The following is a 24,057-nucleotide window of genomic DNA, read 5'->3' as shown; positions in this document are numbered from 1 at the left end:
GATCACCGGCTGAGGAGAGAGAGGTGTGGGTCGTGGGCCACTCATACGTGAGGCGTGCCGCGGACGTATTCAAAGCAGGTGACATGATTCACATGGCTGGGGAATACGGGTACATGGTGACCTTCTACGGAAGGGGCGGGCTCTGTATTGACCAGTTTCAAACTTTTATGGAGGGTCTGTTAGGGCGGACAAGGTCACCGCCATCTTTAATCATAGTGCATCTTGGGGGCAATGATTTGGTGACCACTGGTCGACGGGTACTTCTCGAGTTGATACTATCCACTGTAAGTTGGTTGGCAAGAAGGGTTCCGGGGTGCACAATTGCATGGTCCCATATGATTCCACGGAAGGTGTGGCGGGGGGCTAATTCTGTGTCTGCTATAAATCAGTCAGTGAAGAAAGTGAATAACAAGCTTGGTAGACTGTTCCGTACAAGTACATTGCATTCGATTCCTCATGGGTGTATCAGGGGGGACCAGATGTATATAGAAGATGGGGTCCATTTGTCCCGGGTGGGGAATTCTTTACTCATAGGAGACCTCGTAGCCTGGTTAAAGAGTTTGCAGTCATGACCTTTAAGTAGGAGTTTTTGTGGGGGGTCCGGATAGCCGGTCAACTATCCGGCCTGTGGCGGTAAGGTCATGATCGGTGAGCAGTAATTGGAAGATCCCTAGAGGTGGGGAGTCACCCATTACGGATGGGAACGCCCGGGGGGAGGCGGCCATTGGCCCCTCAACAGGGAGGTGGTCCCCTCTAAGGATGGGGACGCCGAAAGGGAAGGCGGCCATAGGCCCCTCCCTGGGGAGGAGGGGCTGCAGGGCCTCTCCTGGGAATTTCCCGGGGCCACGACATCTGCGACGGCAGATGTGGTAAGTTGTGTGGGGTGGGAGGGGGGTCTACGCTACCTTCTAGACACCTCACACGAGTCCTCGGACGACCATTAAGATGGCGTTGAGTTAACATGGGGCCCCCGTCAAGACAAGGGAAATTGGAAATGGGCACAAAGGTGCAGTCCTCTGTGCGACCGCCCCTCACAAGTGAGGGGGGAGTTCTGGGTTAGGGATCTGACACCGGTTACGACCTTGCCGTTGGCCCGTAATGTTAGGATGTACAATTTCAATTTGGTGAAATGCATTTGCAGGATGTTTAGTATCGGCTAGGAGAACCTTTGTATTAGAGATGTGTTAAGGTTAGCCAAGAACATCGTAATGTGGAAATGAAATTGTACATGATATGAAACTGTTATTTTAATGTTTTAATTTTGTTTCATATTTTAATAAATACGGCCGGGAGGGTAACTCCCTCCCGCCTTCCAAAAGTTCAGAACCGTTTCCGTATTCCCATTCTTGGGGATTGTGTTGAGAGGGGGTGGCGGGTATCTCAGCCATATGGAAAGGGGCGACCACTCGGTCCCCCCGAACGTATGGTGGAGTACCCCGATCCCCCCGGGAAGCCATTTTGGGCGGGAGGCGAGTCTCGGCTGGTATGCCCGAAGCGGCGTAGCCGGGGCGCGCCTTTTCCCGCCCAAGAGTGGGTTGTCCTAGACACCGAAGCCGCTAGCCACGCCCCGGAGGCGGATTGGAGGTGGGTCCACGCCCGCCCGAAGAAGGATAAAAGGAGCAACAAGCCAAGAAAGCATCCTCTTGTTCCTGTGCTCTGAAGCTGCACCTCCCCGTTGCACGTGAGCTCGAGACGGAACGAAGAGCCAATTTTGACCCACCCACCAGCCCCTGAGGACAGCGAGTTGTGCGAATAAAAGTCGTGTGCGTGGTATTTGTTTTCTTACAGGTTGTTCTGAATAAAGTTGATTTGGTATGCAATAAAGTTGATAACCTTCTTTTTTCAGCATGTTTATTCAGAAAGTAGTTGCACCAGAGTTGAGCAGTGATGTTCTGTAGAATTGATATTTTGAATGCTTAGGTATAATTGTTTTTCCTCTTTAGTCTTAGATTGTCGTATTTATTTTTTGGTCGGGCGGTAAGGTCATGATCGGTGAGCAGTAATTGGAAGATCCCTAGAGGTGGGGCGTCACCCATTACGGATGGGAACGCCCGGGGGGAGGCGGCCATTGGCCCCTCAACGGGGAGGCGGTCCCCTCTAAGGATGGGGACGCCGAAAGGGAAGGCGGCCATAGGCCCCTCCCTGGGGAGGAGGGGCTGCAGGGCCTCTCCTGGGAATTTCCCGGGGCCACAACATCTGCGACGGCAGATGTGGTAAGTTGTGTGGGGTGGGAGGGGGGTCTACGCTACCTTCTAGACACCTCACACGAGTCCTCGGACGACCATTAAGATGGCGTCGAGTTAACATGGGGCCCCCGTCAAGACAAGGGAAATTGGAAATGGGCACAAAGGTGCAGTCCTCTGTGCGACCGCTCCTCACAAGTGAGGGGGGAGTTCTGGGTTAGGGATCTGACACCGGTTACGACCTTGCCGTTGGCCCGTACTGTTACGATGTACAATTTCAATTTGGTGAAATGCATTTGCAGGATGTTTAGTATCGGCTAGGAGAACCTTTGTATTAGAGATGTGTTAAGGTTAGCCAAGAACATCGTAATGTGGAAATGAAATTGTACATGATATGAAACTGTTATTTTAATGTTTTAATTTTGTTTCATATTTTAATAAATACGGCCGGGAGGGTAACTCCCTCCCGCCTTCCAAAAGTTCAGAACCGTTTCCGTATTCCCATTCTTGGGGATTGTGTTGAGAGGGGGTGGCGGGTATCTCAGCCATATGGTAACGGAAGCATCACACCAGCGTTAGTGCATTCTGTTGGTTTATATTACATTGTACTGCTTTGCTTTAATTGGGTTTTTATTGCAAGGCATTGCCTGCATTTGCCCTCAGCTGTCCAAAGCCTGTCCTTTTCTGCACAATGTGTTCGGTTGACACTATGCTCGTCACACTTTGGAGTAGGTGATGTTTCTCTTGTTTTTCATGAAATGTCGCTAATTCTGGGCTCAAATGTCAAATTCTAAAATAATTTTTTTAGATAATCAATTTTATTGGATTTTGAAAAAACAGGGAGAACAATACAGCACATTTGAGCAATTGCAGTTAAAGACAGCAATAGATTGTTATTTCTACTGTGAACAGACATACATTGCGACCCACATCCTACCACATTGACATATACAGGTTTAGTCCAAGAAGAGATAAGTAACTCCATTACCCAAACTGACCCAAACATTTGCCACATACCCTTTGGTGCTTGGCCGGACAACCCCTGGCTTCATATAGCGGTTTCTCATGCGCTGCGTACCAGTCTACGCCTTTGCCCCATTTGGTTATACCCGGGGGACTGGATTTTTCCATGCAGCAGAGATGTCCCATTTGGCCACCATGGAATAGTTTATTTGCCCTAGATCCATCCAGCCCGTCCATGACTCCCAGGAGCAGATTCAGGGGGTATATGGCACCTCCCAGCCCAGGACTTCTGTAAGCTCAGATTCCAGTGTTTCCAAGTACAGGGCGAGATGGGGACATGTCCACACCATATGGTAGAAATCTACCAGCTCTAGCCTACAGCATGTACAAGACGGATTAGGTCATAGACCTGCGCTGTAGAGGCAACCCTGGGTGAGGTAAATGATGTGGACATAGTAAAGCTGGACCAGGTTGAGCCTGGTTGAGGTAGTGATGGTTTTCGGAGCCATCAAGGCATCACACCATTCCTCATCTTTTAGAGGGTCCAGGATATTCTCCCTTTGGTGTCTGAGCAAGTCAAGTGTAGTTGTACCATTGTTACTTAAGGAACGATATATCCGTGATACCCCTCCTTTTCCTCCATCTCCCATCATGATCTGTACTTCCATTGGGCTGAATTCTGGAAATGCGGTGGCGGTTGATACATATGTGCTGATAGCGTGGTGTAATTGCATATATCTATAAAATTGTGATGGATGAAGGGAGTGATGGGTTTGTAGGTCTCGGAATGATTGTATCTGGTCCCCAACCCACACATCGCCCAGTTGCGAAATACCAATGAGGTCCCAACCCCGAAACCCCTCCAACTCTCCCACTTCCCTAAGACAGACACCCTGCCAGAGAGGTGCTTGTTGTGTCAGTTTGTTCTCCCACTATGTGTGACACAAGGAGGCGCTCCAGGACAATTGAACCGCACAAGTCACTGTCAGTAGAGCCTTGGGTATTGGGCCTCCGTACAACATTGCTAGAATGAAATAAGAGTCCCAAGTCCCCCAGTTCGATCCTATATGCTGGATCCGACCAGCTGCCCGTGACCAGTTGTGTAGGATGAGCAGACGGGTTGCTAGGTAATATAAATAGTGATTTGTTATGCCCATGCCCCTGTCGAAGGGTGAGATTTGGCAATGGGCGAGAGCCATTCGTGGTCTTGCGTTACCCCAAAGGAACTTTGTAGCAATGCTGTCCAGTACCCTGAATCCACTTCAAGGAAGATAATTCTGAAATAATAAGTCACTCTGCTCAGTAATGAATAATTGAAGTTGTCTCACTTATGAATACAAATAGAACTGTCTTGAGTGCATTGCTGCAATATCTTTATTCCACACGATAAGGGTAGACCAGGTGGGCTTGACCCAAGGACTTAATTAACTTTATCAGAGCATGCCCTGTCACTAGTAAATATCAGATGACACCTGAAAAGACCTAAGCCTATGCTCCTATAGTCACCCTGCCACCATATCCATTGGGTGGAAAATTCCCCCCAGACCCACTTTTCAGTGACTAGAGCAGAGAGAACTGGTCATTACCCTGGCCGGACCTTATGGTGGTCATAAGGGGAGAAAGGTTTCTCCATCTTGAATTTCTAAAATAAGGTGCAAACATGGATGCAAACAAAGACTACCAAAAAAGTGGGTAGGGCTGCCCCTGGAAACGTTTACCCCATTGGTTAGGGGCGAGCTCAGGAGTCACCCCACCCACCAGCTGGTGCCAGGGATAAATGTGGCACTACAAGGCACCTTCCTCAGAGCAACTTCTGGACCTGAGGAAGAAAGGATTAGGAACTTTACCTAATGTTAAAGACCTTAGATGAAACCTGAAGGGCTGGACCGTAACCAACCTGGTCCCAGTAAAAAGGAGCCAGCTGTCTTTATGTGTCTGCAGGTATTAAAACAAGCTAGAAGAGGCTTTTTCCTGAAGTTCCCAGCGGACCAATAGCAACTGGACCTGCACTGGCCCTTCAGTTAGACGCTGTCCAATACCCTGGGGGTCTGTATGTGCCTCTCCTGGTGTTGTGGGAGTCTTAGACGTGTACTTATGTGGTTGTTTGGGCACCAGAAGAAAGTTTGGCAACTTTTAAAAACCTTTCCTCCAGATCTTCAGGGGGACCCACCAGCAAAGTATCTGACCAGAAGATGCCCAGCATTGGACTGGGTATCAGCTTTGCCCCACTCAGACATCCCTGTACCTCCCCAAAAACATTCTACCTAGTGACTTAGAATATTTTCAGCAAGAAATCTCCCTAGCTTCTGAGCGTGATCGGGACTAACTTGCTTCAGATATCTGGCATTTGATTCCGTAGCAGCAGCGATTGCTGCAGCAGCAACCAGCAAAGCGAGAATTTTTACTGTCAAAAAATGGCAAAGGACGTTTGGCTTTGTTTCATAGAAGAAATGTCAATATTATTCTTCCAGAAAGTGGCAAAGTCCCTTTCTGAAGGGGGACTTAGAAACTTTTGTGACCACCAGCTTTTAACTAGGACCAACCCACTTAGAGCATTCGATCTAGGCTCCACTGGATTTTTAACAATTGATCCAGCACACACATAAGTATTACAGAAATCTGTTACACTAAAGAGCATTCAACACAAGTCCAAAATTATGCAATGAATTGAGTAGCAGAGTCCTTAGGTGTATTTTGGAAGGTTAAATCTTTATTCATTTCTTCTATGCAGTAGCCAACGCGTTTCGTCCTCCACGGACTTCTTCAGGGCTACAAACAATTAGGCCTGGGCGGAGTTCGCGGAGTGGGGCTTCGCGGAGCTACGCGAAGTGGGCGAGAAACTACGCCCACCTCCGCACTCCGCGTAGCCCCACTCCGCAAAACCACTGGCCGGCAGCCCCGCAACCCGCCTCCCTCCCGCCCTCCCTAAATACTTTAAAATAAAAGAACGCAATAATTTTAAAAGCACTTACCTTGCCGCCGCTGGCCGCCGCGTTCCCCGGGGCTCGTTCTCTTCCGTCTTCCGTATTTTGCAGTAATGCGCATGCGCGGGCGGCCGCGCATGCGCATTTTCTCGTGAAAATGCGCATGCGCGGCCGTCCGCGCATGCGCATTACTGCAAAATACGGAAGGCGGAAGAGAACGAGCCCCGGGGAACGCGGTGGCCAGCGGCGGCAAGGTAAGTGCTTTTAAAATTATTGCGTTCTTTTATTTTAAAGTATTTAGGGAGGGCGGGAGGGAGGCGGGTGGCGGCCAGCTACGCTCCGTCTGCGGAGCGTGCGTAGTGCCGCCTGGCTCCGCCAGCTCCGCAAAATGCGGAGTAGGCGGAACTACGCACACTCCGCAGACGGAGCGTAGCTGGCCGCCCACGGTTACAAACAATATATATACACATATACACAAGATTAAAATATGTACAAAAGAGTGTAATACACAAACTTTACCATTAACTTTCACATTACAATCACTAGTTGCACATTAAAAAAGGAGAGGAACCACAACCTCAATCTTGTTGGTGGTTGGTAAGATTGTTATATACCAAACCCTGTTGAGTTCCAACTATTTAAATAACATATATCTACACAATATTTACACAACTATTTACAGATATCTCAGAGAACACTTATCAAAAACACATCGTTACACATTTGGACTCCGCTACTTGATTTATCTCATAACATAAATGGTCTAAGAAATGGTGGGCCTATCTACCTAATAATTCTAAGGGTGAGAGGTGGGTAGGTATCATGTATATAATCATACTAGGTAATATGGATCACTGTGGATATTGCCTGATGGTTCCAAAGTCCATAAAAGCAGTTTACCAACATAAGCATAAGAATTAAATATCCCATATGAGGGGCAGTTGGAGGCACTAGCCTAGGGGGTTAAATTCTAAGTTACACACCTAAACCTATAACATAGGCTTACCAGTTGGAGTGAGCTCTTCATAGTTTTTTAATAAGTTTACTTTAACTTCCTCCAAAAATAGGTCCCAGGTTAGAAAAGATTTAATCTAAAGTAATGAAATCGAAATCTTGTTGTTATTTCACATACTATATGGCTAGTAATTGCAATAATATTATTTATGATATTAATTGCCTACCGTTGATTTTGTCAAAACGCATTCCAATAGCATTAGGTTTTCTCTAAATCGGGTCAGATAGCCCAAAAGTAACTATCTGAAAAAGAAAGGGAAAAGATGGAGGAGCTAAGTACCTTTATCTATAGCTATGTATAGGATAGAATACTTGAATTATCCTATAGTATTAACATTTTGGTCAGTGTATCCTCAGGGGCTAGATACTCAGTAGCTAGTAATTAGTTTTGGCAGTATCATGTTAATGAGCAGACCAACCTCTCCCCAAGCCTAGTATAGTTCCGTGTTTTCTACAGAAATATTTTATATTTCACGGGGGTTGCTGATAAGATGGTGATTAATGTACCAGAAAAGGTGGTCAACATGTTGTAACATCCCACCTTCGTTTAACAGTCAAAGGCAAAAAAAGCATAATGTTTGGCACTAATAAAGTGGAGATTAACGTGCCAGAAAAGGTGGTCGCCATTTTGTAACATCCCATCCCATCTTAGTTTAACAGTCAAGAGCAAGTAAAAAGCATATTGGTTTGCACCCATATTTATATAGGGACCAAAAGGGTAGATTATATCGCGTCCACCAAATTATTTAAAAAAAAATACTAGTAAAACATTATTTCGAATGGAGAAGAGCGTTTTGCTAACAGCCTATTTTGCTTACTTGAAATTGTGAATCAAGCCGGCTCCATCGCGTGGCGTCTTTCCAAGAGGTGTATGTTCACCGAGAAATATTCGTCTTTAAATAGCGCTTGGAATTGAAAAATTATCGACACCTGCAGCTCATTTAGATCTAAATGACAAGGAGCTGTGGAACTCGCGTTTGTATGAGCGCCATCTTAACCAACCCGACTACGTTATTTATATGATCTATTCTTATTATATGAAGTCAAGATGGTGCAAGTTTAAATCACAATATCTCGTAAAAAGCATTTTGTAATGTTTCTAGTTCCTTTATTATCATAAAAATATAAAAATAGTATGGGTGTTGGTGGATAACGCGATTGCTCGTATTTGAGCGCCATGATAGTTCAGTCTAAACTGAAAAGCTTCATTTGCGGGCGCCATCTTTAGAAGTATTTGGAAGGCGTACGTCGTGGTTGACGCCGTTTGTTTGTTTTCTTGCAGCGTGACTATGGGCGCCATTTCAATTTACGCGTAAATTTGGATCGAGTAAATTGAAATGGCGCCCATAGTCACGCTGCAAGAAAACAAAAAACGGCTTTTCAGTTTAGACTGAACTATCATGGCGCTCTTGACTTCATATAATAAGAATAGATCATATAAATAACGTAGTCGGGTTGGTTAAGATGGCGCTCATACAAACGCGAGTTCCACAGCTCCTTGTCATTTAGATCTAAATGAGCTGCAGGTGTCGATAATTTTTCAATTCCAAGCTCTATTTAAAGGCGAATCTTTCTCGGTGAACATACACCTCTTGGAAAGACGCCACGCGATGGAGCTGGCTTGATTCACAATTTCAAGTAAGCAAAATAGGCTGTTAGCAAAACGCTCTTCTCCATTCGAAATAATGTTTTACTAGTATTTATTTTGAAATAATTTGGTGGACGCGATGTAATCTACCCTTTTGGTCCCTATATAAATATGGGTGCAAACCAATATGCTTTTTACTTGCTCTTGACTGTTAAACTAATATGGGATGGGATGTTACAATATGGCGACCACCTTTTCTGGCACGTTAATCTCCACTTTATTAGTGCCAAACATTATGCTTTTTTTGCCTTTGACTGTTAAACAAAGGTGGGATGTTACAACATGTTGACCACCTTTTCTGGTACATTAATCACCATCTTATCAGCAACCCCCGTGAAATATAAAATATTTCTGTAGAAAACACGGAACTATACTAGGCTTGGGGAGAGGTTGGTCTGCTCATTAACATGATACTGCCAAAACTAATTACTAGCTACTGAGTATCTAGCCCCTGAGGATACACTGACCAAAATGTTAATATTATAGGATAATTCAAGTATTCTATCCTATACATAGCTATAGATAAAGGTACTTAGCTCCTCCATCTTTTCCCTTTCTTTTTCAGATAGTTACTTTTGGGCTATCTGACCCGATTTAGAGAAAACCTAATGCTATTGGAATGCGTTTTGACAAAATCAACGGTAGGCAATTTATATCATAAATAATATGATTGCAATTACTAGCCATATAGTATGTGAAATAACAACAAGATTTCGATTTCATTACTTTAGATTAAATCTTTTCTAACCTGGAACCTATTTTTGGAGGAAGTTAAAGTCAACTTCTTAAAAAACTATGAAGAGCTCACTCCAACTGGTAAGCCTATTTTATAGGTTTAGGTGTGTAACTTAGAATTTAACCCCCTAGGCTAGTGCCTCCAACTGCCCCTCATATGGGATATTTAATTCTTATGCTTATGTTGGTAAACTGCTTTTATGGACTTTGGAACCATCAGGCAATATCCACAGTGATCCATATTACCTAGTATGATTATATACATGATACCTACCCACCTCTCACCCTTAGAATTATTAGGTAGATAGGCCCACCATTTCTTAGACCATTTATGTTATGAGATAAATCAAGTAGCGGAGTCCAAATGTGTAACGATGTGTTTTTGATAAGTGTTCTCTGAGATATCTGTAAATAGTTGTGTAAATATTGTGTAGATATATGTTATTTAAATAGTTGGAACTCAACAGGGTTTGGTATATAACAATCTTACCAACTACCAACAAGATTGAGGTTGTGGTTCCTCTCCTTTTTTAATGTGCAACTAGTGATTGTAATGTGAAAGTTAATGGTAATGTTTGTGTATTACACTCTTTTGTACATATTTTAATCTTGTGTATATGTGTATATATATTGTTTGTAGCCCTGAAGAAGTCCGTGGAGGACGAAACGCGGTGGCTACTGCATAGAAGAAATGAATAAAGATTTAACCTTCCAAAATACACCTAAGGACTCTGCTACTCAATTCATTGCATAATTTTGGACTTGTGTTGAATGCTCTTTAGTGTAACGGATTGCTGTAATACTTATGTGTGTGCTGGATCAATTGTTAAAAATTGTTTGTTAGAACAAGTTTCTTGTTTTAGGAGATTTAGGGAAAGGAATCTCCGATCCGTGTCACCACTCTAATAAGGCATTATACAGGATAAGTGCAATTGTGCTGTAAACCCCTTTTCCCAAAAAATGTGTGTAGCTAGGCTCAATTGGAGTTGGCAAATGAAAATGCAGCTATGTTCCAGTCCTCTGCAACTATTGACTTACATTGATAGCTATAGTTACATTGGTGCTTTTTCAAATTACAACTTTATAAATTTACTAGCAGCCCGTCCCGACGCTGTCCGGGTATGAATTGCTGCCCGCCAGTAGTATATTGTTTTGTAGGATTTCGTTTTGATAGCATTTCTTATCTGTGACAGGCCTGTGAAACGCTCCGATTCACAGTGCACTGCTGATGCACTTAAGAGTGCGCGTTCAGTAGTGTGTGAACTCGAGTTACCCTACTTTATTTTTCCTTGCAATATTACATAGCGCGAACTCGGCAACATGGCATGAGCACAATTTAAATTACAGAAGAACACATTCATTTGTGGTAGGCACGGGGAGACAAAGCGATTTGCCTGGAATCACAGGATGTTGAGCTGATGCCGCGATTCGAACGTAGCTCCCCAGCACTAAAGTTCTCAATTCTAAAACTTGTGGCGGGAGGTGTGTCTAAAAGTGTATGTCGGTGCTGGCCATCAATGAGAGAGCCCCGTGCATTTGTCAAATCGGTGGTGAAAAAATATGAGTATGTTGCTGGAGATGTGGACCGCCATGCCACCAATGTACTTACCGGGGGAGGGTAAACACCCATTATTCCGCAACTTTCTTTCCGCATACCATCACTCCGCATACTTTCATTACGAAAGTACCATGACTCCGCAATGTCATTATAACGAATGGCATTACATTTTATAAGCTTTTACCACGCATACATTTACAACGAAATTCGTTGTAAATCATGAATGGTAAAAGCATGTTTTTTTTTAAATGTTTGGATAAGGTAAGTATGGGCATAGGGGTATATGTTTTGGGGTACTGAGGTATATGTTTTGGGGTGTTTGGGTATTTTAAGGGTTCAGATATAGTTTGGGGTTATGGGGTACAGGGGTAGTTTTAGGGTTTAGGTATAGGTATGGGTTTTGGGGTACAGGGGTATTTTTAGGGTTCAGGGCTAGGTTTGGGTTTTGGGGTATAGGTGTATTTTTAGGGTTCAGGGGTAGGTTTGGGTTTTGGGGTACAAGGGTATTTTAAGGGTTCAGGGCTAGGTTTGGGTTTTGGGGTACAGGGTATTTTTAGGGGTCAGGGCTAGGTTTGGGTTTTGGGGTACAGGGGTATTTTAGGGTTCAGGGGTAGGTTTGGGTTTTAGGGTACAGGGTTATTTTTATGGTTCAGGGCTAGTTTTGGGTTTTGGGGTACAGGGGTATTTTTAGGGTTCAGGGGTGGGTTTGGGGTTTGGGGTACAGGGGTATCTTAAGGGTTCAGGGCTAGGGTTGGGTTTTGGGGTACAGGGGTATTTTAGGGTTAAGGGGTAGGTTTGGGTTTTGAGGTACAGGGGTATTTTTAGGGTTCAGGGCTAGGTTTGGGTTTTGGGGAACAGGGGTATTTTTAGGGTTCAGGGGTAGGTTTGGGTTTTGAGATACAGGGTATTTATAGGGTTCAGGGCTAGGTTTGGGTTTTGGGGTACATGGGTATTCTTAGGGTTTAGGGATAGGTTTGGGTTTTGGGGTACAGGGTATATTTATAGGGTTAAGATGGGTTAGTGTTTAAGGGTGTTGGGGTATTTTAAGGAGTAAGGGTGGGTTATGATTATGGGGTGCAGGGGTACTTAAAGGGAGCAGGGTGGACACCCGGAGCTGGAATGTACAAAACATGGGAAGAAAAAACCTTGAAATACTGGGCACAACGCTCGCTTACAAAAATATGTATAGTTTAAAGAACAGGAAACTCCATATAAAACATGTGGGATATAGCAACATTGTTTTTCTACTTTGATATAACCATATATCACTTATTATGCATTGACCAGTATTTTCATTTTGATTGAGTATCCAATTTTAACAATTAACACATTTGGACTTACTTAGGATGCAACATGATTTACACAGATATATTTTAAATTATTTACATGTGATAAAAAGGGAATGAAAACAACCAAGTTGGTTTAGTATATTTTATAATATTGTTTTCATTCATTTTTGGGGCTTTTTAAAATGTCATGATTTTTTTTTCTCAAGAAAGGAAAAATAATACAAATGCACACTTATTTATGACATAAATGCTTGTGCACAATCTAAGAACCTCTGGTTAAAAAAGACAATGGGACTTTGGGGGAGGGTGGGGGGCAGTCGACCACAGGTGTGTTTTTGTGGCCAGTGGTGAGGCCCGGGCCAAATTTGGGCTCTTTGGGCTATATACTGTTGGGTTGGATTGCTCAGGTACTTAACGGGCCATTTTATGCCCCATGTCACCATTTCAGTAAGGTGACACAGTAGCAGGTTCCATTTGGATCAGGAAGGTTTTTTTGTGATGAGATTTGCAATAGTAAGGCAGCATGAAGTGGTGGATCACAGTGTTGCTGGCAGAGGCAGGGCGCATGGACTTACTTACACCAGGAGCGCGGGTATCGGCCTGTCTGGCTCAACAGGCCGCTAGCAGTGTGGCTGCAGCAGCGTGGGCGTGTTCACGGCTGCGGCCACACAGAACATGGTGCCGGTAAGGGGCAGGGGCCACTCGGGTGTGAAAGGAGCAGCCCCTGGTGTAAGGAAAGCAGGCCAAGTGGGCGGGGGGGTCACATGGGGTCTTGGACGAACCTTTTTAGAGGTAAGGGAGGGTAGGGCCTATACTCGGCAAACTGAGGCCATGCAGGAGGGAAAGGGAGAAGATAAGGAGGTTGTAAGTGGCATAGCCTCCTGTAAAACCAATTGTCAGATGAACAACAAGGAGTAGGAGTGAGGTTAGGGGCCTGGAAACAAAAGAGAAGGGGAGGCGCGAGTGACAAAGGCCTCCTTCCAAATAAGTAAGGAAAACACAGGGGCATTCCCCGAGGACTGTGAGGAGCAAGGGTGGGGGAGGGGGCGGCAGACATAATAACAGGCCTTGGGAATGCCATGGGGAACAGAATATACAGAGAGTGTATGGGAAAAGCACTATGCAGCCTAGGGAATTAGAAGATGTGAAGCAGAAAAGGCAGGGAGGGCGGGGAGAAATATTGTGGGGGAGCGGGGAATCGGTGGGTAGGGCAGGGGAAAAAGGGCGGGCCACAGCAGGGCCCCCCATCTCTCTGGACTTGGGAGGGTGGCTGGACAGGGCCCCATGGGGGCTTTTGTCTAGATTGTCAGAAGGAGGGCGGTGGAGGCAGGAGGCACCTGTAGACACAAGACACGTCCAGCGATTGCAATAGTTGTGGCAATTTTGGCATGGAGTGAGGAGGACAAACAGGAAGGAGGGAGGGTCTGAGAAGGGGAAGGCCAGAGAAGTCAGGGCTCCAGCCAGAGTACATTCATGCCAGAGAACAGATATAGGTGGGGTCATTCGGAGGGAGAAGGAAAGCACAGAGAGCACTATAGTCCCACATTAGAGCAACAGTTAAGGGAGTGAGAGGAAGGGAAGCAGTGGAGGAAGAGTGGGTTAGTGGAGGCTGCTGGCAATGGATACCGGCAGAAGGAAGGAGGTAGCTAGGTAGGGATACTAACCCTTGGTTGCTGGCCCTTACTTTTGCATATCAGGGCCATCAGGTATGTAGGCAGGCAAACTTGGGCGAGTCATATGCAGCTCATAGACCCCGAGGGGAAGTGATGGGAAGGTGTAAGATGGACAGTCGGATGTCAATGAGGGATGGTTACGACGCTGCCACACGAAGGTCTGGGGTACCTAAGCAGTGCACCAACCTAAATGGCTCAGTGCAGCCTCTGGGTCAACTGGAGAGACGGAGGGGCGGCAAGAGAGAAGGCAGGGCCCAGCAGGTCATACTATGGCCCACTGGTTTCAAGCTGGAGGTAATGAAAGGTTCATGCAGAAAGGTAAGTAAAAGTGCAGAGGCACCAGTGGAGGAGCATACAGGGTCCTGGGAAGTGGGAGAGGACACAACGAAGTTGGATTACGATGAAAGGAGCTTGAAACATGGTGGAATAGTGGAGGATAAAGCCAGGGGGGGAGCAGAACATAGTGCACATGGGTAGATCACAGTAATTAGCTTGTGCCTAGTCTGTTACAGGATTGATGGGACGAGGAAGGATACATGGCACAGGCCAGTGTCATTGGAGTCCTTCACAATTGGTTAGACTGCTGGATCCAGTGCGAAGGACGACCTTGACACCAGGTAAGTGCAATGGAGGTTAACAGGAGTGGGGTCACAAGAAGCAAAATGTGTCAGTGGGGGTGAAAGCAGGGAGATTAGGATAATAAAGAGATACACCTTAGCAATAACCTGTATGTGAAAGACAGAGAGGTAGGTACTGAGACACAGGCGACTGGAAAGAGGACAGGAGAGTGTATAACGCAAGAGGTAGAGGGTTAGACACAGCAAATACCAATGCCAAAAAGGAGGCTAAGAGAGAAAAGCCATAGGAAGAAAATAAAGACAAGAAAAGGGAAAATCAAGAAAAAACTGTGGCGCATGGGGATGTGGCAAAAGTAAGTAAGGAAATAACAATTAAAAAATTACCTTATATGGGAGTGACAAAGCCACTGGGGTTCACCTCATGTTAGCAACCAAAGAGAAAATATGGAAAGGGGAGTATGTAGAGATGTTAAAAGGAGGGGCGTGGCCGAGCCATTCAAGAAGGCGGACATCTTTCCCTGAGCTTCCGGCTGCTGGCCCGCATAAATGGCTATAATATAGATCCCTCGCACCTAAACTTCGTGCAATGAACAGCATCTGAGCCTGGAAGAGGCAAGGATCGCTGCAGTGTGCCTGAAACCCCGATGTAAGACACAGCAGCGCCAGGAGCACCTCTTGAGCGGCCTCTGAGATAGATCGCCAAAATGGTGGGCCTGTGGCAAACCACCCTGACCCGCTAAGGACCGAAGTGAGCAAAGAGGTCCCAGCAGGTGGAAAGTGCTGGTGGCGACGTGGATCCTGTGGATCCCAGGTGAAAGGACGGCGACCCCGACAAGACGGCCAAGAGTCGGGTGGAGGCCCCACGGCGCTGAGATCCCCTCCCGCCAGGTCTCCTCCCTGCATGAAGAGTGTCTGGGGCGGCAGGAGGAACAGCAAGGGAGGTGCAATGTGCAAAGCGTTACAGGAGCGGCACCCATGGCGATGACAAACTGAGGCAACCCGTGGGCCAGCAACGAGCCTCCCGGATCTCGGAGGCAATTCAGTGGCAACGGAGCACGCCCGTGGCACAGGATAGGAGCTCACCGGCCTCGACAACAGAGACAACACTGCACGGCCCAGCGGGCGGCTGGTGCTGGGGACACCGCGGAGCCTGCGGATACCAGGTGTGGAGGCAGCAACCCCGACCTAACGGCCGAGAGACAGCCAACATCCGGTGGACTACGGGGTGGGAGCCCCGCTGCGCTGAGACAGGACGCTGCCGAGACGGGAGACCCCCTCTCTCCAAGTTACCTCCATACCTGAAAAGTGTCAGGGGCGGCAGGAGGAACAACAGAGAAGGCGCGCTGTGAAGCACGATGCAGGAGAGGCATCCACGGCGTTAGCAGGCAGGGCAATCTCGAACCGGCAACGAGTGTTCCTGAGCCCCGCTTGCAAAGCTCGCGGCGGGAACCAGGGGAGGGATCCGGGGGCAGCAGCACGCACGCAGTGTGTGAAAGGAGTTCATTGACGGCAGTAACAGAGCGGCATGGTCCTGTCGGCGGGGGAAGTGGAGAGATCCCACCGGGGTGCCCCAAGAAGTCTTGGACTGCACGGAGCCGATCCTGTGGCCCCTAGGCCCTGTGCGCATATCACAACACCAGAGTGGAAAGCTGGGTTAGACAAGCGCGGATGAGACAGTGCACCGCTCTGTCCACACAGCACAAGACCTGACAATAGCTCGCCCTATTGACTTCGGGGAGACAAGAAACAGCCAAAAAACTCCAGAGTCTCACATCAGATGCAGAACACAGGCCTAGACGTATGGTGACCCCCCATTTTTCCCATTTGCGACCTGCAGTAGGAAAGGGGGTAGAAGGAGATACAGCGACTGGTAGGCGGGAAAGCAGAAGCAGATAGGAACACTAGTGTCCCCATACAGAGGTGTACAAAGACGGTACAGCAACCCCTCTCCCAGAGCGGCAGTGGAAACTGACATGGACAGCCTCCAGACACCATTGTAAGGAGCGTCTCACCACCAACGCAGCGGAGACACCGGACAAGACCTACCAGCACTGGACACGGAACGCCTTCAAAGCGCAGGGTCGTCGCCGCGGCACCGCCGCCCCGTCAGAAACACGAGCTACCTCCTGGGCACAGGCCGTGTGCACCCACGGGGAAGGAACATCCTGGTTCACCACTACTAGCCAGACCTACCTTCGGAGCACAAAACGGACACGGATGACTCAGTGGATATCCGCGATAGCGAGACCGAAGTTGAATGCCATCAGCTACAGGGAGCTGCGAGACGAAGCCCCCAAACATGGGTCGCCGACGCACGGTGGGTGCAACTCACACCTCAGAACAACAGAAGATAACACCCCAGACGCCTGTAGCGACTAGATCGCGAGAGGAACCCACTAGGGAAGACTCCATGTCCAGAAAACTAGACCAAGTGCTAGCTGCCATAGAGCACTCCAGAGTGGCGATGGAAAAAAAGTTTGACATCCTGGCCACTGATATTAACATCCTGCGGGACGACCACAGGAAACTAACAGACAAAGTGAATCAGATTGAGAAAACAATGCAGACAATGGAACCGCAAGTGCAGCAACACCATCACGCTATAAAAGACCTTCAATCCCGGATCAAGGCTCTAGAACATAAAAGGGACGATTTGGAGGGACGCTCTCGGAGGAGCAACATTCAAGTTATGAATCTGCCATACGGGGGGGAAGGGGCCGACCCCATCAAATACATCACAGACTGGATCGCAACATTTACACCTGCTAAGGATCTGACCCCCTACTTCTCCATTGAATGAGCACACCGAGTCTCAGCACAAAGACCTAAGCCAGGCCTGCCACCTCAGCCATTCCTGATGAAACTACTACATCAGGGACACTATTCTCCAAGCAGCTAGAAAGCACTGACAACTGCAAGTAGAGGACAAACAGGTGATGCTATTCCCGGACTATTCCCGAGCTAATCCAGTCTCCGTTTATCGGCCAACATACCGGGTCGGCGGAACCCCAACCTAAGGAACACTGCCCGCAGGACGAAGGTGCAGCATCAGCCAGTCCCCCACTGAGGCAGCCCTATTCTTTTGGGATTACATCGTATGCTTATACTACCTATGACAGGAAAATGACATAGTACAGCACTACTGGAACCCCCTTCTAAGAACAGCGAATATATTTATAAAAGGAACGCCAGAAGTAAATGTACCATTCAGCGCCTGTTTTAATACTAAAAAGGAGAACTCCAGCCCTACGAGCCAACTTCCCCGGCTCCATTGTTGCCCACTATCATTTATACCCTAGATGACCGCCTAAAACATGAAGGGGGAATAAAAATACTACGCTAAGGTGCCGACCGACTCTAAATCTGAACGGCCTGAAGCCTGGCTTTGGATATTACCAGCAGCATCGGCGCCCCTATACCTTCATGAAGTCGCCTGATGCCTGATATTCTTGAATAATAAAGCTAAAATCAGAATCTTATCTTTGTGCCCGTCCCAGTATACTGCCCCTTGCCCTGACAAAGGTGCGGCCTAACTGGCCTGTCACCGAAACGCGCGTCGGCGTATGTCTCCAGGAATACGGTTATTGTCCTCACTACATCAGGACCCGTAGCTAAAACCACCTATCTGGATTAACACCCTGACATATTCAGCACATGAACCATCGGTGTGCTGTACTTGCAAGGAGTAGAAAAATGAATGGTAGAATGAATGGTGTATGGTACTAGACTAGGTAGAGTGAGTAAGGATTGAATGTGAATGATACTGTGTGTGTTAAGTATTGGCCGTTACTGGGTAGGACAAACTTCCTTAATGTTATTGTCTCTATATCTATGTTTGTTCTATTTATGACCTATATGCACTACTGATATACTAAAAAATATAATTCTATATTCTAAGAAGAAACTTTTTATATCTGTGTTATCAGAAAACAAAAAATAATAAAAAATATATTTTTCAATATGAACTGTTTAGTCTATTTGATTTGACCATGTGATTGTGATGTCTAGTGTCAATCCCTAGGTTAACCACCCCTCTATGTATATCTCTTGGACCCTCTAGCTAGGGCCTTTATATCCTGAGGCAGGGTACTCTCCTTTTCTATTCAATGGTTTTTTCCCCCTATTTCCTGCCATATCCTTAAGCTACCCACGGGGAACCCCCTTCTTTGTTCACTTTATTCCCGAGCTGTGCAACAACAGAAGGTCACTTTCCGGGCGATAAAATGCCCCCTGCGCCAAAAGAACATACAATTCGCTTTTCTATTCCCGGCCAGGCTCAAAATCATTCACGACGGAGCCACGCACTTCTTTACGGACCCGAAAGATGTGGACACCTGGATAGAACAACACACGTCGCGCCACACGAATGCTGCAGACACAAAACGAACAATCAGCAAGACGGTCGGGACTACAGTTCTGAAGAGTCACCCTCACACAGTTCAGTGCGCGGTCCAACCCAGCTGGGACCGGCTCCCCGGACCAAACACAAATCATTGCTGAACTTAGGAAGGCGTTGCAGGCGGTGGCCACCCTAGACCCCACAGGGAGGGATCGGACGTGGAGGGAGTCCCCCACCTGTTCAGTTCCGAAGAAGAGGGCAGTGACGCACCGCGTCCCGAGAAGGCTCCAAGATGCCGCCAATAGTGACTCCCCAAACAGCTGACACGTTGCTATAATAGTCTATTGAGAGTTCGGGACACACAGCGAGAAAAACACGGCCCAAGGCTGAACCGTGCACGGGCGCAAGGCCTTCCACTCACAGAGATGTAGAACGGCGACCATCGGGACTCACTGCAGTGATCACAATGAACAGAGTCACCCCAACTCCGTGAAAGCAACCAAGAACGAATGTGATGCAAGGGGGCACATTCCTGAAGTCTGGGGAGATGAACAGCCACTACCCCACAACAACGAACTAAAGTCCACAAATGCAAACCAGTTTGGACGTACTGCCTCGAGCAGTAGGTCCCCCACGTTGGGAATAGATCCCATGGTTCATGACGAGCTCAGCTCGTCATGAGCACACGACCAGTGTACTGCATGACGAGCTAAGCTCGTCATGATGAGCAGCGAAGGGGTTAAGCGGCAACAGGCCCAGGTGGCCCTCCTACAGGAGACACATCTGACAGCACAGGAAAGACACTCCATACACAAAAAATGGCGGGGCATAGTCTGTGCCACAACATACTCTGCCTTCACCAGAGATGCACTTATATGGATCAGGCCTGGGGTGCCATTTAAGGAACAAACTCAACTAACAGACAGAGAAGGGTGATATGTAATCATGACAGGCCTGTTGGAGGGTCAACCGATACTTATAGCATGTGTGTATGCCCCCAATGTGGAGCAAGACCAATACTGGGATGAACTTACCAGCGTATTGGCCCACCACACAGAGATACCATGGCTCCTGGTAGGAGACTACAATTGTGTTCTATATTTGCACTTGGGTAGGTCATATCCCCTAGCACACAAACAAACTGAACGCTTCCGTAGATGGATAGATCACTGGTCGTTAGTGGACGCATGGAAGGCGGAGAACCCAGATGCCAGGCTATACTCCTTCCACTCCATCCCTCACAACTTGCGAGTTAGGCTTGACAGGTTTCTGTGTTCCACAGACCTACTACCCAAGGTACAATAAATACGCTGACTATAAGGGAAGAATAGTATGGGATCATGACACACACATAGTGATCCTTAGATGGAGACCACCCCACCCCCCAGTTCCGACATGGAAACTGCCCAGGAGTGTCTCACCGATCAAGCCTTCCACCAAATTCACGGGTAATATATCTGGGACCACTTTCTACAGAATGCTGGTTCAGCCTCCTCTTAACACATAGGCAACTCTTAGACAGCGTTCGCACATATTGGGACTTACGAGATGGGGAATCCCCAACACACCCAGTGCTGCACACGATAATACGGATGGGGGCAGGCAGACACCTAGTGACATGGCACTACAAAGCAATCAGGGAATTAACTAATGTCTCCCTGGACAGGCTGCAACAGTCATGGGAGGACGACGTGGGCCGAGCCTTCCATGACAAAGAGTGGACCCAGGCATTGGAATACCCTCAAAAGGTTTCCAGAAACGCGCGCTTCAAAAACATACAGTTTAATGTCCTGCACCGTGCGTATCTCACACCAGATAAACTACACTGGTACTATCCGGACACAAAATTCAAATGCCCCCAATGTCAAACACTAGAAGCGAACTTCAGGCACATGTTCTGGGACTGCCCCTCCTTGCAACAATACTGGAGCAAAATACACCAGCGACTCCAAGCAATAGTACACCTGCTACACATTACCACATGGGAGACATGCGAATCTACAGGAAAAAAAAGTCTGAAAAACTACAGTGGCGATTCGCATCCCTAGCTATCCTCCTAGCCAAAAGAAAAATAGCCATGCACTGAAGAGACCCTACAGGACCCCCGAAAGCAGCTTGGATAGGAGTGGTGTACAAGTGGGGGTCAGCGGAGGAAGAGACCTTGAAGGAGGAAGAGGTAAAAGACACAGGCAAACACCCAATCTCCATGGAATGGGCGCAACTATTAATACAATTTAAACAAGAGACAACCGCGGAGGAGGCACCTGAAGCAACACAACCCCTGCCTTGCAACCCCTCTCAGCACCCCAGTCCCCAGGTTCCAATATCAGGTGAGTGATGCCCCCGGTGAGAGGATAGAATAGGACAAGTAGCCAGCACTACTGTGACTATCATCTGCCTGCACTACAGGTTGCCCCTCCCCTCCCCGGGATACACATGACCCCACGTCACCCCCTACAGTCACTTGCCCCGACCCACCCATCGTACTCCCCCTCTCCCCTCTTCTTTTTAGAAGATGTTTTTTCCCACGGTTTCTAGTTAAGTTCCAGTCGGCGGTATCGGAATCCAACTTATTTACAGAATGCTAATGATTGAACACATAGCAAACACAGACAGAGGGAAGGCACATACACCAGTCTTCATCATCATACAGCCCAAGGGACCAGACACAACAAGATACAGCATCATGCTGCGAGACAGCCTAGTGATAAATCCATGAAAGATGATGTACAACCATGCTCGGAGGAATGAAACCTAAATGTTTATGTTGAATTATAATTGTAATCGATGTGTAACAACTACATATGTGATGATTGACCTGTGATCTATCTAATGTCCCACATGGGAATCTAAAACGTAAAAACCCTAATAAAAACATTTTTTTTTTAAATGTAGAGATGTTAAAAATGCTACATAGAGATTTACGGGTGAAAGAAGGGTCAAAGGGAAAATAATTTGAAGTGTCAAAATGGCCTAGGGTGCCGACGACAAGAGAAAATAGGACTGCTGCTGTCCCAATTCTCACAAATGTGTATTTTGAAAAATATCCAGAAAGGTGTGTTTCTTTGTTCAAGTATATGGATGAGATAAGGAGAGTGCAGAGGGAAGGAAGGACGGGGAAAATGCATGGGAAGGCAGGAAGAACAGGGGAGGGCTAATGGAGGAACATGCGGGGGCAATGTATGACCAGGGTGCCGGGAATGAGACCCTAGACGAACCAGCAACAAGGGGAAAGGTGGAGAGGAGGAAAGGGGAAAGTCCAAGAAACCTGTAGGAAAACAGCCTAAGGAGATACAAATTGAGGATAAGCAAACTGTAACCTTGATTTTACAAAGGTGCACATTCACAGACTGCACAAAGTAATGGCTCAATACATAGACCTAAGGAAAGGAAAGCATATGGATACTGCTTGTAATACAACAATACAACAATACAATGGTCATAGCTGTGGAAAAGAAAGCAAAAGGATTATACTTGCATATACCAGGATAACAATCGTTATATGTGTCAGGCCACAGTACCCCGGTGCACGTGCACCGTCCTACAAGGAAAGGGGTCTAAAGGTATAAGGAGAATGGCAAAGCCTATACTCCTGGCCATAAAGCTAGGACCAAAAGATCACCTGCCATCCCTAGAACACAAACTTGGAAATCAATTTGTCATCATTGTGTACCACATTTACCTGATTCATCTCCCCTTCTTTCGCACTCTAGCAAAGTGGCCCTTTTTATTGCACTTAATGCAAGTGGAAATATGTGCGGTGCAATGAATACTGTTGGCGAGGTGATTGCTGCTCCCGCATCTGAAACACTTCAACCCCTCCGTAACACTGATCGGTTTCTCACTTTTAATATCCTTGGACCTAATCTTGAGAATTTCCCCCTCTCTATAATCCTCAAACTCATTACTTTTAATTTTGTTCACCCCGCTGACCAGCTCTTTAGGTTGATTCATTTCTAGGATACACTTTGCAGTGTGTTCAATGGATTGGGCCATGGAGATTGCTTCTCTCAGCGATGGATTTTTAGCCAATAATTTCTCTTTTATTCGAGGGTTGTGTGTACACCTCACCAGCTGATCCCTGATAAGAGAGTCATTCAAGTCTCCAAATTCACATAACTGAGTAAGACCCCGGAGTGCGGCTACGTAATTGGTGACAGACTCATGCTTACCCTGTACTCGCGAAAAAAACTTGTGCTGCTCTAGGACCACATTAACTTTGTCCCCAAAGTGGGTTTCTAGTTTCAACATGGTAATCCTAAACACATCTAAATCCAACTCATCATCCTCCAATTCTGGATTAGGAAGAGTGTCATAAATTTTTCTTCTCTGAACTCCCAGGTTATGGAGTAACACATGTTGTTTGCGTACAGCCGAAAATTTCTCCCCCCCATATGGCTATGAGGTAGGAATCAAACAAGTTGATCGAGACTTTCCAGTGGATATCTGGATCCCCAATTTTGTTTAAAAAGGAGGGGGGTGGGTTCATAGATGATGCCGCCATGGGACAGTGCTTTACTACAAATTACAATAGGGCAGGAGATTGGGAGTATAGGGACACCCTGGTTAAGGTACTAGCCAAGGTAATATTCTGTAGGTTGTGTCCTCAAAGCACGGTAAGGTAGAACTGGTCCCTATGGGGTTCCAACTGACTCTGAAAATGTACGGCGGCACAACAGTGCTGAGCCCCGTACAAGGTACTTACAATCAATGGATGATAGAACTACATACATACTGCAGAAAGGACCTGAAGTACCTATTTGTCCCCACAACCCACCATGCCTATACATAGCCACACTTGCAAAGTATCACATACTACGAAAATGGAACTAAGGGTTTAATTGTGTGCATTAACATCCCAATTACAATCTATTTCCTTCACAAATAACTAGGGGAAATATTTATCCGTAGTGGAGCTCATTACGCTCAAAACATTTCATATACTTTCACCAAATGTTTGAAACTGTGCACCTAGTGGAACATGTAATCGCTGGTAACTCTGAATCTAAGCACTAAACATGACATATACTTTCACCAAAAGTATGAATCTGTGCACTTAGTGAAACATGCAATCACTGGTAACTCCGAATCTATCAAGCTGAATTTCAGGAATTCCACTTGTACATAGAGGATGGGGGGAAAAGTGTCAACAC

This window comes from Lissotriton vulgaris, chromosome 4_1 (assembly GCF_964263255.1).
Source record: "Lissotriton vulgaris chromosome 4_1, aLisVul1.2, whole genome shotgun sequence".
In the NCBI taxonomy this organism is placed as follows: Eukaryota; Metazoa; Chordata; class Amphibia; order Caudata; family Salamandridae; genus Lissotriton; species Lissotriton vulgaris.
The sequence above is the reverse complement of the archived record's forward strand: the minus strand, read 5'-3'. Positions refer to the sequence as shown.